The sequence below is a fragment of the Erpetoichthys calabaricus genome, chromosome 1 (assembly GCF_900747795.2).
Source record: "Erpetoichthys calabaricus chromosome 1, fErpCal1.3, whole genome shotgun sequence".
Lineage (NCBI taxonomy): Eukaryota > Metazoa > Chordata > Cladistia > Polypteriformes > Polypteridae > Erpetoichthys > Erpetoichthys calabaricus.
The window spans coordinates 263,029,608-263,046,400 of record NC_041394.2 but is presented as its reverse complement, the minus strand read 5'-3'; the positions used below and the strand labels follow the sequence as shown (position 1 = coordinate 263,046,400).

The window sequence follows — 16,793 nt, the reverse complement described above, 5'->3', positions numbered from 1 at the left end:
CAAAAGGGATAAAAACTAAGAAAACAGAAAACATGTTTACAGTATATCAAGTGAAATAAATATTACAGGTTTATGATGTCAGCTTTATGCAATTGCTGCTTTATGCTGTAAAAAAAATCTCCTTTTGTCAGCTGTCAAATAGCAAGTTTTCTTTATCCCAGAGTTTGTCAAAAGTAACAATAAGAAATTGCAGTTTCTGTTTTTTGGGAAGACAAGAAGAATCACCCAGGATTTTAGGAAAAAAAATCTGCTCAGAATTTCACTGCTTTACTAGATTCGAGTGTTTTCATTAGTCCCACAATTTAGACATTTTTCCTTGTTCATCTACCTTCAGATGCAACAAATTTGTCACATAGTGTTTATCTATTTGTTTCTACATCAACTATTCTTTAATTGGTAGCTATGCCTTTTGTTCAATGAGGGCCATGAGCACACAACCTCGAATTAAATTCCACAAACATTCATGTTGCTCTAGATGTTGCCAATTTTATTTTCAGTTTTGCTTATTTAACTCACTATATTGCCTTCCATTGTTTCTAAGTTTTTTCTTAGCTTTACCTAAAAGAATTTGCTTGAGTGATCCAAATCCATAACATAAGCACAACTAGAAATCGTTAATGTCTACCTTTCACAATAAATTATGTATTAAACTTTTAAACATTCTGTGCCATTACCCTGATATTAACATAAAAAAAAACTGGTGCACTTGTCCACTTTCACATCCTTCAGTATCTGTTTCGATGTGACCTCTAACTGGATAAAAAAAACTCCTACTCCACAGGTTGAAAGAGAAGGTGCAGCAAAACTGTAGCTGGGGTTGCCAAGCAGCTTGCACTTGAAAAGGGAAAGGCCATTTGCCTCATTATTGACAAAAGCAGCTATCCAACTCTCATTCACACATTTGTGTGACAGCTCCACTGAAGAACACAGAAAAAAAATATAACTTAATTGAAATGAGAAAACTTTTTTTGGCTTTTTAAACCTGTGTAGCAGTTCTTGACTATGCTCACTTCAAAACAACAACTCACAGTTTTTCTAATTACCATTTTGCTAATCATGATGCTTCTTAGTTCTGGAGAGTGCTCACTGGAGAGTCTACATCTCACCTCTCTTCTATTATTTGTTCACATTTACTTGTTTGACTTTAGCCAAAGTAAAATATCTCAGTGTTTTTGTAGATGCAATTGACAGCTGAATATGGGACATTCCAGACAAATGCCGTTCAATGTTATAAATTACAGGTGAGAGAATCTGAAAATTGTTTTCTGCTTTTCCACAAGCAACTAGGAACCAGGTTAATCATGGTTTCTCTTTTTTTTTTTTGGTCTCAGTTACATTTTTCCAAAGATTTCTGGAGTACTCTGTGGAATTTCTTAGACAGCTGGTGCCTGCTTTGTAAGCAAAACCTGTGTCACTCAGACAATGCCTTAAAGAAGCCATAAAGTCATTATAGACATCGAGTGGTTACAGCCAGTGGGGTGAAACAGACAGGTCTTTATTTTAAATACTCACTTTAAATGTCTGGGCTTATTTTTTTTTTTTAATGTGCAATGCTCACTTTTTATGCAAAACGGAGTAGCAAGATGTCCTGGATTGAAGAAGAAGTGCAAACATTTACTGACTGTGTTCGCTACAACATAGTTTTTTGTAATGAAAGAAAACTGGAAAAATGAAGTGGTGTGTGACATAATACTTTACATAAGTAATGTAAATATTAATTACTTACATTACATGAAATGGAAAAACAATGGGAATAACATGGCTTGGATTGCAGCATGACTAAACAACTGAGAATCAAACCTGAATATTTTAATTTTTTTTAATTCATTAATTATTTTAATTAAAATTAATTCCTTATTATTGTTAAATCTTGCACAAACCTAAAATATAAATGCCAATGTTCTGTCATGACAAAAAAAATGTAATTGAAAGGCTATCATTACTGACAATTTGTCAATCCGATTATATTACCATGTCAGAAATAAAAATACATGATTCATGCATGGTTTAAGAGTGTGGCGATGTAAGCAATCAGTTAGCTCCAAGTGCTTATTATTTTAGCTTTTGGTTTGATGCATTAGTAAAACTGTCAGAATGAACGAATTAACTAACACGAGTATCAAAATGGTTTATTAGCTCAAGAAAAAAAAAAAAGTATTATAAAGTGCCTAATAAGTAAACAGAATTTTGCATTCATCCTTGAATGTTATGTTTCTATATGTGGGCAAATTAAAACTGGGGACAAATTAGCTCTAAGGATCATGTTCGTCAAGATCTCCGGAAAAGCATAAAAAGTTTGAAAGTACTGATTTGTACAGGTGTGTGAGCTGTGACTAACTGAAGGCTGCAAGGACAGTATCCAAATCCTCATAGGACTTTAATTAAGAATTCTAATTTAGAAAATGATGAGATTAATAAACTCAATAGTATTCCAACTAGCATGTATGAACCAAGGATAATTTAAAAGGTAAATTTTGTGTATACTTCCCACTCACCATATAACACATGTAGACACTAATCCTGAACATGCATGCTTTAACATCTAACATCACATATATTGTTATTAGATACCAAAAAATAAATCAAACACATGGTGGATTTTCTAGTGAAAGGTTACTCTATATTCCAACAACTACAGAAAGTATTCACAGGTTTCTATTTCAGAAAGTCTGCTATTATAGAAGTGAACAGTTTCTTCAAAACTTTTTTAGTATGGTAGTTTTTAGATTCACTTGATCAGCAGAGCAACTGCTTCCTGTTAATTGAAGCAATGGGCAGCAACAGTCATTTTATGATAAACTTTTTTCAACTTTTCTGGTACTTATGTTTCATTGGTATAGGTTTAATTCTTTTCAGTTTTAATGGCAAAGTGTACCAAAAAACGTTCAAAAATATCTAAAATCAGGCTCAGCCTGAATTGATCATTAAATATAAACACATAATGAATGTTTTTGGACACGAATTAAAAAAATCATTCAATTGTTAAAAAACTAACAAATATGAACACTCTCCTTCAAGTAACCTGATGTCATCTGAACACATGCATCAATAACTTTCAGGTGTATTAATATCTTAGGTATATGACAATTTTCTCTGAGAAAAAGCAGTACTGTATATTCTTAAAAACATAAATCTCAGTATGCAGTTTAAAGATGATGCAACCGGAATGTGGGTAAAATGCCTGTAACATGGCACTATATTTACATAGGAAAACTCTTAACACTCCGTTATACACTTCAAATAGCATACTTACTATCCCAAAATTGCCAAAAATACATTTTCTTCTGGTTTTAGTATATATTGCCAAAAATACATTTTCCCCCGGTTTTCATTTATATTGTTAGTTTATCAGGTGCTACACGCATTTAAAATCACAGGCAGTTTCTATTAAGCAGATGCTGCTGCTTGGTACATTGTGTCACAATATTGCTAATTAAAAGTTTAGTTTCACTCACCAGGCTCATCTGAACTTTGCTTAAGAGGGGAAGGCTTCTAGTGAATTTTTTCATTGTTTATATAAAAAAAAAAAAAAAATCAGGATAATACTTTCGGACTGGACAAAAAACTTTGAGTTAGTTTGCTTTCTGTTGAGACAAACAAGTTAGAAAGCAGTATACAAACCCCTGTATGTATTTCTGCTTTACAGGAAAAAAGGTTCTTGTACAGAAGACATTTATCGCTAATGGCAATATAACATCGGGTTGACTTTTCCTAGGAAAACGTGTTTGTAACAAGAAAGTTAAAACATAAGACATTGTTACACAGCTAAAAGAAAAAAAAATGACATCCACATTTATAATAAGCACAAACACTCATAGCATTTCTACACTAGGTATACTGAACTTAAAGTTGGTAACAAAGAAAACTAAGGAAACAGAGGAAAAAACAAAACTACTGAGAATTCTGAATCTTAACAAAAAGTCAATTAAAATTAAAGCAGAAGTATATTCCCTTAGTAACAGCACCAATAAAGTAAAATAAATGGTCACTAATTGTGGAGGGGCTTGAACAACAATCTACAGCCTCAAAGATCCTGTGTTTGGTATCAGGAGTGTGCAATATGTATCGTCTACGACAACATAGTGAGTAAACATCACCAGGGGATAAACAGCCTCTCAATCTATGTCACTAAATTTTAATTGTAGAAAGTGGATCATCGTGGAAGTGGTCTGGCTTTCCGAAGACTGACATAGTTTAAAAGAGGGCAATCTGTAAACTATGTTTGAAATCGTTTGCCGTTACAGAAAAAGAGAAAAAAGAAACACAGGAATTCAGAGAAGGCAAGTCTCTGCACACTGCCATTGAAAAAGAGATCAAGAATTACTTGATGATACCTGAGGTGGACAGGGATATAAATCCACTTGAGTGGTAGAAAATACAAGTAGTACTATTTTGAGAAAGCTTGCAAAAAAGCACCTGTGCATCATTGCCTCAAATAGCCCTTCTGAGAGGACTTTCAGCACTGGAGAAAATGTTGTTATATGCAACCATGATGCTCTGAAGCCAGATGCCTTGTGTTTATCAAGACTGTATGAAAATACAGGGCATGAACATTATGATTAGTATTTTATTCCATCTGGATTTGTATCTTCTTTACATTAAGGGTAAGTGACTGTTTAAAATGCTCTCATTATAATAAGTTTCTTGGACTTGGAGTAATTCTTTGTGTAAATCCTGTAGGCCACTTTGAAATTGTTTACTCATAGTTGCACTGTTTGATCTCAGTAATACTTTTGACTGGTGATTTTAATGTTTTTGTGTTACTTTACTTCAGTTTTAAGTAAAAAAAAATAAGACATGTTATACTTAACCATTGTTTCCATTAACTTCATTAGTAAGCTACAATTAATATCCTATTATCAAGACCAAGCTAGATCAATAAGACTTTTACAAACACTTTTTTAAAGGATATAAAATATTGTCTAATTATCATTATTGTCAAAGTCCCAGAAAATACAGAGATATCATTTTTTGCAAATATCACAAACCGTTATTGGCAGCCCTACTCTTCAGTAACAGCTTTTTTCATTAGCACCGTCCCCTCTTGCTCTGCTCCTTTTAAATTGTTTTGATTGGACTCTCACTTCTTTTCATGGAACATTTTTTCTCATCCAGTAACCTCTCCAGTTAAATCTTTATCAGTCACTGCACAAGTATTTCTCTTAACTTTGCCTTGATGTCAGCCTAGCAGGCTCAGCTCCGGCCATTACAATCCTTGAAATAAGTTCAGGTGGAAATGTGCACCACTTTACTGTAGCTGTGCTGATGCTCAAAGGTAATCTGCTGTTATGATATCTTCATGGCCATGGGACTGTTATGGATGACTGGCTGGAATCTGGTTCTTTGAAATGCAAAGCCAGCAAAATTAGATTAGAATTTTAGTATTTTTCAAATTAACAACTTTACTAAACTAAAAGTAGTAATTGTAAAGTGGAATTATGCTAACAAGCGACTATTAGAACTATTAGCTGTTCATTATCCACTGTACTTTAAGTTTAGCAAATTTGTCCTCAGTCTAAAACAGTTTAAGTAAAATTGATTTACATAAAACGTCTTCTTTTGACTGAATGTACAACTTGCTTATTGTTTGACAATTTGTTACTAAAGCAAAGGAAAATGAACACTTATTCATTTTAATAATTTCTGCTATTAATCAGTCTAAGATGCTCACAGGTAAAATGTTATTTTCTATTTTGCAAAATCTCCCTGGATTTTAGTTATTGAGGCAAAAATTGCCATTTATAAAACAATGTATTTTCTACCCTCTCACCTTTCCCTCTCTCATTCACAAGTTAAAAGTCTTGTTTTCAGTTCAAAATGCCTATCCCATGAGGCTTTACGTTCCTGTTTATTATGTACACTAATTTTTCCAGTAGTATATTTTTGACAATATTTTAGCAAAAAAAAAAAAAAAAAAAGCATATGTTTTGCACATTTGGAGTATACAACTGGATAACAAACATGGATTATGTGATGCAACTTGAGAAACTTTTTTCTCTCCATTTTTTTTTACTTGACCATTACTACAATGCCACAAGGTGTAGATAACATATAAAAATGTTGTTTTGGTGGAGTATTCCTTTAAGCTCACACACTAATGAGGCCTCAACTTTGAGTAATGTGTTCAGTTTTGGTCTCTGGGCTACAAAAAAGACAGTAGAACTGAAAAAAGTCAAGAGAAAAGTAACTAGGCTGATTCCAGAACTGCAGCATATGACCCATAAGGAAAGATTAAAGAAGATTACCCTTTTCAATTTAAAGAAACAGAGATTTCATCAACAAGTGATATGCTAAGTTTTTTAAATTATGAAAGGCTGTTACTTTAAAAGGAGTTCAACAAGAAAATGGGGACAGAGATGGAAAATATTATGGGCAAATTCTGCACAAATTTTGAAAAGTATTTCTTCACACAGCAAACCACAGACACATGGGAAAAATTACAAACTTATGAGGTAGAGAGTGAGACGTTAGTAACATTGAAAACTGAACTTGATGTTATTTTGGAGAAATTAGGTGGTAAGAATTGGAGAGCTTTTTTGGGCTGGATGGCCTGTTTTTATCAAACCTTTTCTAATGTTTTAAAAATAGCAGTAGTCTAGGTGTTCTTGAAGGTAAACACCAGTTATTATATTGAATTAGATGAAAATGTAATATTTTGCAGGATGAAAACTAAGATTATGCAGTATTTTCTTAAATCTTTCACAGAAAATAGATGATCTGTGTCTCAGAATTCTCTCTCTCTACCAAGTTTGTACATAAAAGTACGTTGCATATCAGTTGGCTATTTCTAATTTACAAATCTCAATTTGTCCAGTGTCAGGGAGAGTTGAACAGTAAGAACAAATGCTTTGAAATGAACTGGCAACTCATTTACGACCATTCCCCATTTTGTGCCCAATACTGATGAACTCGGAGTTCTATGAAATTCAGAGTCCCTTGTAATTCATGGAGTTCTAAATTTTTCACTACACCTGGTATATTTAATTATGTTGACCACTTTAATAAGTCACTTTGGATAATAGTGTCTGCTAAACAAATAAATGTAAAAATAAATGGTATATGCAAATTGGACAAAAGAGTTACAAAAGACGATGAAGATCTATTTCACACTCACATAATTTGTATGTGCACAACTTAGTTCAGATTAATTTAATGTAGTTAGTGCCTGGTTACCATATATTCCTGCAAAACATGCTTTCACTCACTATTTATTAAAACACAGTTACATCACTAATATTCTTTCTATCAGCAGCACTCTTTCCTTTTAATAATCCTCATTTCCTCTTAAAGAGTGAGAATTGACCTTAAATTCAAAGTGTTGTAACACCATGCATTTTATCTGCTTATTGGTTCATGGAATCCCCCCACCATCTGTCCCTTCCTAAATCCCAGCCCACAAACCCCAACCCTGTGCTGTGGCTGCAACTGGGTGGAATTAAGATACTCTCTGTGTAGGAGTGGTTGAGACCTGGGCGAGTCCCTTTAGATGGAAGCAAGCTTAAAAAGGATCAGTCCTGCATTTAAAAAATGTACAGTATAAGAATAACACAGTATTAGTTCTCAACAAATTTTTATTCATCATATATTTCTGCCCTAATTTTAACTAATGGAGAGAGAGATCATTTTAGATACCATTAGAGAGATGTTACAAACAACATTAAAAATAACAGGAAATGTAGTACAAGACTATATACTGATGGATACCGACTTAGGGTATTATTCTACCCTTTATTTTTGAAAACACTAATAAAATCTACAGTTTCCTAACTCAGAGTCCTGTTTCCTTTTTGGTAGACTGTTTCAAACAGGGAATCAATGTCCTACTATTCAGATTTGCCTGTTCTTTAACTTGCAAGCTAATTTTACAAAAGTAATATTTACACTATAAGCATAGGGGTTTTAAGATTCTTACATTTACCCATTACCGGAATTCCATTACACTTCATAAGAATACTTAGCATAACTTAATGGAATACTTCATTCAAAAATGATTATTTATATATTAGTTACCCATGCTCACAACATGCAAAATGCATGCATTTGTGGTAAAATATTGTTAAATACATGCTACTATAAAAAGCCAAGCATAAACAGGAAATGCAATTGGACTAAGCTTCTGAATTTAAGATAGGACTCTTGACCAATAAATGAGATGGAGAGGTGAATACTTTTGCATGCATGTGTGTCACATGTTGTGAGCACACAAATGGATAACTGACATGTAGATTATGCAATGTGAATAACATGAGATTTTTTTTGAACATTTTTAATATTGTTTTCTGTCCTCCAGGGTTTTTCACCATAGAGCACCATTCATAAACTTTATATTTACTGTCCATGAAAAACGGGACATGAAATATTTTTCTCACCCATCACTACAAATCACACAGGATAAGTAACATATAAAAAATCATTTTGGGGTAGATTATTCCTTTACAGGGTTTGGAGGGACATATTTAAGAAAACGGTGTGAGTAAACATTTTGCAAACCCTTGAATAGTAATATGAAATATTTTTGAACATGCTGTAAATTATAATTAATAAAACTGACTTCTTATCATTAAAGATCCCCTTTTATACTGCATGTCAATAAGTGTGTCATTGTCTTTAACTAATCAATTCAAATTTAAGTATTACTTGAATATTTATATTTTTACTAAAGGAAATACAAAATAGTAATTCTATGACTACATTAGGTTGGCAGAAGTAAATACTTCAGTTTTCTAAATCAAAACTTCAGTTACATATTTAAGAACCCCTAAAAAATGCTCAAAAAAAGGGAAGTGAAATTTTCAAGTCAGTTATTACACAACACAAAACTATAATCAAAGGCAATCTTGGTTATTTCAAACGTATCCACACAGCTGCAGTTAATGCCAACTTTGAAGTTTAGACAAATCTCTCAAATCTTTACATTTATTTTAATATTTGACTTGGCCAAACTACACCATCTAGACTAGAAATGCTTTAACTCAAAATAAAAACTGATTACACAGGGCTAGAATTTAACACAAAATGTGTAATAGTCTAAAGAACTGGCTAATCTACACTATCCTTTCTGTAAAATGCAACAGATACTAAATAGTAAATATTTTATTTTGTTAGCCAACATCATAAATATTGTTGTAGGCAAAAACTATACTTTATCTAATGAGAATGTAAAGGATCATATCTGTAAATCTACTTTTAACTGGACATACACAATTTGAATTTTGCTGGAATTTGAATAATTGAAATGTAAATTATACATATTTTTAATTGAAAGTTTCATAAAAAACAAAGGAAAGTCCAACAGTTATAAAATGCACTTTGCTGAAAGGTACTGTTACATTTATCTGCCAGCAATACAGTGAATACTGGTATGACACTGTGCCACAATATTAATTTTCCCATGTTACCAGTGCTAGGATAAGCCCAGAAACTGTGAAAGACAAATAACCACTTCAAGACCATCAAAAGTTGATACTTAAGTAATTCCTCTAAATTCAATAAAAAATTAATATACATCTCTATATACCTAAATTATATATTTTCTCATGTTTGATCGAAATTGATGCCTTTATATAAAGATACCTTAAATTGATTTAAAAATATAGCCAAGACGTTGCTAGTGTTGCTAATGGGTATTACTCCTCAAAGTGATTCATTATTATTCACAAATGACTTTAAATTCTATTTGATTATTAGAGAAACCTTTGCAATTGTTTTAGCACCACTCAAACCTGTTATTCTGTTCACTTGGGTTGCAAGATACTAGCATTCCTAAAGTTCAGTTAAAAAATGGCCAAAATAAAACGGCTCTCAAGAAACATGTTCATTTTATTTTATTTTTTCCTGCGCAGAATGATGGTTATTCTATATCATTGCCTGCCAATAAACACAAGATCTCATACAAGGGTGTCTATTACTATCTTGAGAGGAAACTGCAAACGGAATCTAACCCAGAATAGAAAAAGAACGGTAGGGCTCAGATGAACAACTGCATAAAAGGAAAGGTTCAACAGAGTTTGCAGCTTAAAAAAACAAACAACTTAAAGGTCCTCAGTTAACTTCTTCCTTAAATTTATGCCAAATATCAAGGTCATCTGCAACAAGCAGACACAGGAAATGTTGGCTTGAGTGGCAGAGTTTTAAAGAAAAAGCCAAATCCAAAAGTGGCAAATAAAAATAAAAGATTAAAATGGGCAAAAGAGTACAGACATTGGATGAAATATGGATATTAGTATCAGTATCAGACAAATTTTATTTGCAAGACCAGGTTCAAAGTAAAACACACTGAGGATAACCAAGGAAAAAAAACAAAAAGAACTAGGTAGAGGTAGAGCACAACACAGATTTGGTTTCAAAAAAGGGAGAGTCATCGGTTATTTGGAATTGGTTTGTTTTGGTTTCAGAGTATCTGACTTTATCCAATAAATAATACTTTGCAAATTATGTCACTGTGCTTTGGTGGCCAACCTTTTTAAATACCTGAAAACTGCTCATGTGTGTGAATACAGAAAAGTTACAAGAAAGTACAGTACATGTCAGTGCTAGAGCTCAGGTCAACACATCAAATTCCTACACATTGCTGTCAATCAAAACATTTTCTGCTGGCACTTTGTACTACAGAAAGAGCAAAAACTGGAGGGATACAATGTGCAATTGTCAATTGCACACCAAAAAATATAATCCAATTTAGACCAAAGAGTTCTAAGAAGGCTTCAGAAAGCTGATTGAAACCCTGGACCCAATAAACAAGATACTGAGCTGCATGTCAAATGTGTATACCAGGGCCCTATACAGAATGTTGTGACAGGGCTATGAATGAAATAAGTAACACTTTATTCTTTCCACAAATGTTGACTTAATGGTCAAGCCGGACCACACAGCCATATTGTACATACACTTAGTCTCACTATTCACAATATTTACTATAATGGAAGCCTGAGAAACAGACACATTCAGACTCTTACTTCTCAGACAATCACATGGGGGAAATAATTGCAGCAGGGGCTAAAGGAGACTTCTCTTGTCATGGGCTTGAATGAATTGTGTCATATTAACATGACTACTGAAAATGGATGACATGATCCGAGCATTGGAGCTGAACAAATGGACAGGACTGGGCTTTTTTTTTGGACGTAGATCACACATTGATCACACATTGCTATTGGTAAGTTTAAATTTCCAAAATACAATGCATGTTGGGCAGCACAGTGGCGCAGTGGTAGCGCTGCTGCCTCCCAGTAAAGAGACCTGGGTTCGCTTCCCGGGTCCTCCCTGCGTGGAGTTTGCATGTTCTCCCCATGTCTGCGTGGGTTTCCTCCCACAGTCCAAAGACATGCAGGTTAGGTGCATTGGCGATCCTAAATTGTCCCTAGTGTGTGCTTGGTGTGTGGGTGTGTGTGCCCCGTGGTGGGCTGGCGCCCTGGCCGGGATTTGTTCCTGCCTTGCGTCCTGTGTTGGCTGGGATTGGCTCCAGCAGACTCCCATGACCCTGTGTTAGGATATAGCGGGTTGGAAAATGACTGATTGACTGGCTGACAATGCATGTTACAAACATAAGGCTATATTGCACACAGCAGTTGCTATTCAAATTAAAGCATTCAAAATGTTTATGTACTAGCCTAATATCCAAACACGACCTTGTTTGAATTAGACTGTATTTTCACTATGCATGCGTCAGCTTATTTTATATTTATCTTTTAAAAATAAATGACTTCAGCTGTGAACAATCCAACCTAAAAATAAACTAACAGTTATATGTAAAATCTTAGAAATACAGGTGTCAAAGCTGCATGTGGTAGTAAATTATTTTGAACTCTTGTCACAATTTTTTTTTTATTAAACACTTAATTGAATTTATTAAAATCAACATTCCATACAAGCAAGTCAAATTTTACAAAACTAGATTCGAATCAAATCAACCCCCAGCCATGAGAAAGAGAGTTGGCCAACAGAGTAAAACTAAAATAAATAAATAGAATAGAATTTAAAAAAGGGAAGAGAATCTGCTTCCTCAATTCAAATATGTATTCTAAAATGTTATTAATTAGATCCTGCCAGGTTTTTAAAAAGTTTTGCAAAGATCCTCTAAGTGAGAATTTGATTTTTTCCAATTTCAAATAACATATGACATCAGTTACCCGCTGACTTAAAAGAAGTAAGTTAGGATTCTTCTAGTTGAGCAAGATAAGTCTACGTGCTAACAGTGAAGTAAAGGCAATTACAGTTTGTCCTTCTCCACCTTAAACCAATCTGGAAGTACATCAAACAAAGTTGTTAGTGGATTAGGAGAGATTGTGACTCCAAGGCTGTCTGAAAGGCATTTACAGATTTTGGTCCAAAATGATGTTAATTTGGTGCACATCCAAAACATATGGCCCAATGAGGCAGGAACTTGATTACAACATTCGCAGGTTGGATCTTGCCCTGGAAATATTGTGGACAATTTTAAACAAGACAGATGTGCTCGATATATAATTTTGAGTTGAATAATAGTATGCTTTGCTAATATGGAACTAGAGTGAATTCTATGCATTGCTGCCTTCCACTCCTTTTCTGAAATGTTGAGGGAGAGATCATTTCCCACTGTACTCTGAAATCTTTAAAAGGGAGGGACTTTAAAATGTTTTTGTATATTACAGAAATACTGTCCGAGTCCTCAAGACTGATATTTTTTCCAGAATACAGGTAAGTGAGAGGTGAGGAAAATTGGGCAGGTTTTGTTTAGCAAAATTTATAATTTAGAGGTATTGAAAGTAATGTGTTGCTGGAAAGTTAAATTTGGAGTGTAATTGTTTGTAGGATGTGAAGACATTGTCTATGCACAGATCTCTAAGTGATTTAATCCCGAATGTTTTTCAGACTTTAAAAACTGCATACGTTTGAGAGGGTGGAAAAAGGTGGTTATAGTGCTGAGGTGCAACAAATAGAAGCTTCTATAACTTCCTACATTGTTTGTTTCCATATTCTGAAAAAATGAAGCACAATTCGGTTGTTAGTATGTTGATGATTGCTTGCATTTACTGGGGCACAAAGCAAGGAATATAAAGAAGTACTGCAGGATTTCATTTCTATTGCGGACCAAGCCTGTTTGTGTTCATCTAATTGTGGCAATGTCCAGGTTTTTATAGTATGTATTATTTCCCACCTAGTACTAAAATTGAAAGTTAGGTGGAGCAATGACACCTTCTGTTTTAGGTCGTTGTAGTATCATTCTTTGGATACGTGGATGTTTTGAATTCCAAATAAATGAGGTTATGACTAACGAATCATTCTTTAAGAAAGTAAATTCAATGTATATGGGGATGCTTTGAAATAGAAAAAGAAGCTTTGGAAGAATATTCATCTTCTCAGTGTTAATTCTCCCTGCTAAAGTGATATGGAGGGTAGACCATCTATGTACGTCTTATTTAAGTTTTTCCATGAAGACAGCGAAATTTTGTAAAAAAGTGCATTATGTTCACTTGTGATGTTTACCTCTACGTATTAAAACTGATCAAGATGATAAAAGGGAAGGTAGCCAATCTAATATTGTGTGCTACAGAGTTCACTGGAAAAAGCACACTTTTATTAAAATTAATTGAGTCGAGATATCTTTTGAAATTCTGCTAGTGCTGTTAGGACTGCAGGCACAATATTTTGTGGATCTAATATATAGTACCATATCATCTGCATACAGTGATATTTTCTATTCAAGTCTTTCTCTGATAATCCCCTTTATCTCATAGTCATTTTGACAGTGAACTGCCAGTGGCTCAATGGTAATTGCAAAAAGCAGTGGTGACAACGGGCATCATTGTCTAGTACCACGTTCTAAGTTGAAGTAGTCTGAAAAAATGTTGTTATACAAACTGAAGCTTCTGGACTGGTATACAATAGTTTGGGCCAAACCCACATTTCTCCAATATAATGAAAAGGTAGTTCCATTCAACCATATCAAAAGCTTTTTCTGCATCCAACGATGATATCATCATTACATTAAACAGGCGTCAATGATTGGAAGCCAAGTGTCTGCCTTTAATAAATCCAGTTTGGTCTTGTGATATTACTGAAGGAAGCACTTTCTCAATCCTTCTAGCAAGGGCTTTGGAGAGTATCTTAACATCATTATTCAGAAGTGAGATTGGTCTGTATGATGCACATTGTAATAAGTCCTTATTTTGCTTAGGAAAGATGGTTATTAATGCTTGGCGAAAAGTTTGAGGTAAAATGTTATTGTCTCTAGCTTCTGTAAATGTTGCTAATAAAAGGGGAGCTAACTTAATTGAGAATTTGTTATAAAATTCGGCAGGGAAGCAATCAGGGCCTGCTGATTTCCCACTCTGAGTTTATAGTACTTCTGATAGTGCCACAGGTTTATCCACTTCCTCTGTACTGACAGCATGTAGTTGTGGTATCTGTAATGTATCCAAAATGAAGTGTGTTAAGACACCAGCTGCGAGATGAGTATGTGGGGCATAATGATTTTAGCTCCATGATCAAAGGGGAGTGGTGAGAGATAACAATAGCATCATACTTAGAAGATTTAATCGTGGCCAAAAAATTGTTATCTATTAAGAAATTATCAGTTCTTGAGTAACAGTGATGTACTGGTGAGTAGAAGGACTATGCTCTTGAGTTTGGATTTAGAAATCTCCAGGGGTCTGATAAGTTGTGATCAGTTGCAAACTATGTAATTGCTTTTGCAGTGTTAGATGTCATCGTCCCTGTGGCAGGAGACCTATCTAGGTCTGGATTTAAAACACAGTTAAAGTCGCTAGCCATTATAATTTTATGAGTGTTCACTTTGGGAATGGATACAAATACGTTTTGGATTAAGTCCCTATTATTCACATTGGGTGCGTAGATAGTGTCACAATTTCATCCTCTGAAAGGACATTTAGCCTGGGAAAAGTGTGGTCACTGTTAATATGATTGTATTTCTACAAAAAAAAGATAGAATTTCTAACTACAAAAGCTGAGGTGCAGCAAATTCAAATACAACTATTCAGGACCACACTATCAAGATTAAAATTAGGAAATCTGCACCACGCATATCAGCATATGTGAACAAGCAACACTGAGCCCCTCTGCATCTTTATTCTGAATACTTTTTGTGTCTTATATTAATAATGTAAATTTTCAATATTTTTGTCAAAAACTACAAACCTTGCAGTTTAACCAATTTTGAGCAATTGAAGGAATTGAAGTTTTCACTCTTGACAAATAAAGTTACTCTAACTGGAGGACAACAAAACATCTCACTTGCTGCATGTGCTCTTTATAAGTCCTAGAGAAAAGCTGCAATATCATCAATATACGTACACTCGATATATCAGGGAAGATAGCATTAAATATTCACTTTTAGTAGCTTGGAGTCCTCATGGCATTGCTCATATTGATCAGTTTCTGTGATGAATGCGGTTTCTCACTCATCCTCTTCCATTTTCTGTGCACTTCTCTAGCCCAAATTTGCAAAGCTGATAGACTAACAAACAAAAATGAAAAGAGCTGGATAACTATATTATTGTCACATTTATATGACAGAAATCAATAAATGGTTAAAAAAAAAAAAAAAAAAAAAAGGGATCTTTCTCAACAAAAGTACTTGGACGCTATATAAAAAGGACGTTTCCTTAATGTACCCATCTGTGGTTTTGGATAATGATACTTGTGTTAACAACTCAACAAAACCTTCATGGGAATAATAGGAAAACAATCCAAAAGTTTCACAATTAAATCAAAAGAATTCATAACACACGAAATGTGTATAGTGAATTAACTGACACAACAGATCTCAGAAAAGTTATATAAGTTGTCATTGCAACATGTTCCCTATAAGTAAATGTGAAACAAAGTTTTTCAATTAACAAAATTATAAACTACGAATAAAAAATATGACGTGAAATTTAAATGGGAAAACAACAGTTGCATTTGCATATTCCAATCAATAAAAAAAATCAAGAAATAAAGAACTGACAAAATACAATAAGGAAAAAACAACTACTTACCCAATTCATATAACTGGTGGAGGAATCCCAGAAGGAAAATTCAAGCCAAAAGGTCCAGTAATGCTCAAGTCACTTTTGGACTTTAATACAATACTACCAATAAGAGGTCATCTTTCTTTGTGTCCCTAAAATGGAATTAAAGGAGTTCAGACATGTATTCAGGGATGTATGGATCCCATTAGCAGATTTAAGTGCAATAATGTGAACATAAGGCTACTTGGAGTTCTCTTAGGTCTTTGGTCACTATTTCCAATCTGTTCACACATGCCATTTCTGAATTGTTTAAACAAAAGAACTAAGAAAAGGGGATTGGATAGAGAGTTTACAGCAGGCCAGGTCCAACAGTTCAAATTAGATAAGACAGTAGTATTTTTAAACATTGAAAAACACAGTCAGTGGTGAGTCTAGCTCCTGCAGGAGGAGCCACAAAGTTCTGGTGCTATGTGGCTTGGGCAGAGGTCAAAGGCAAGTACCTGGGCAAACCGATCCCAGGCTACCAAAGCAGAACCTACAAACATGGAATTTGACACCTCAAAAATATCCCAAGCTAGTGTGATAAGTAGAGAGGTACCAGCTAATATAGTCAATCTCACCTCAAGACACACCACGGGTTTTGGAACCAAACACCTGGGGTGGGGCTAAACTCGGTACCGGTCAATCATGATGAAGAAAGAGCTGAGCCAAAAGGTTAAGCTCGCAATTTACCAGTTGACTCACATTCCTACCCTCACCTATGGTCACAAGCTTTAGGTAGTAATCGAAAGAACTATAACTAGATCATAGATACAATTGGCAGAAATCAGTTTCTTTAGCAGG

The 16,793-nt window shown here is 34.2% G+C and overlaps 1 protein-coding gene across 7 annotated transcripts in view; it reads right to left on the bottom strand.

The window, feature by feature from the left end:
* Nucleotides 1–16,793, bottom strand: part of irf5 (interferon regulatory factor 5) — a 67,392-nt gene that overhangs the window by 29,023 nt on the left and 21,576 nt on the right. For 2 of the 7 annotated variants that reach the window (XM_028814671.2, XM_028814674.2), the window contains exons 2-3: nucleotides 15,978–16,102; nucleotides 15,329–15,454 (exon numbers count right to left, since the gene is read on the bottom strand). The exons of 1 other annotated variant lie outside the window; for it this stretch is intronic. The gene's annotated coding sequence lies outside the window, so the exon portion shown is untranslated. Of the gene's footprint in view, nucleotides 1–3,455; nucleotides 3,938–4,988; nucleotides 5,312–15,291; nucleotides 15,455–15,977; nucleotides 16,103–16,793 lie in introns of those variants that run through there. 4 more of the 7 variants (XM_028814681.2, XM_028814694.2, XM_051930330.1 and 1 more) reach the window with 4 other exon arrangements.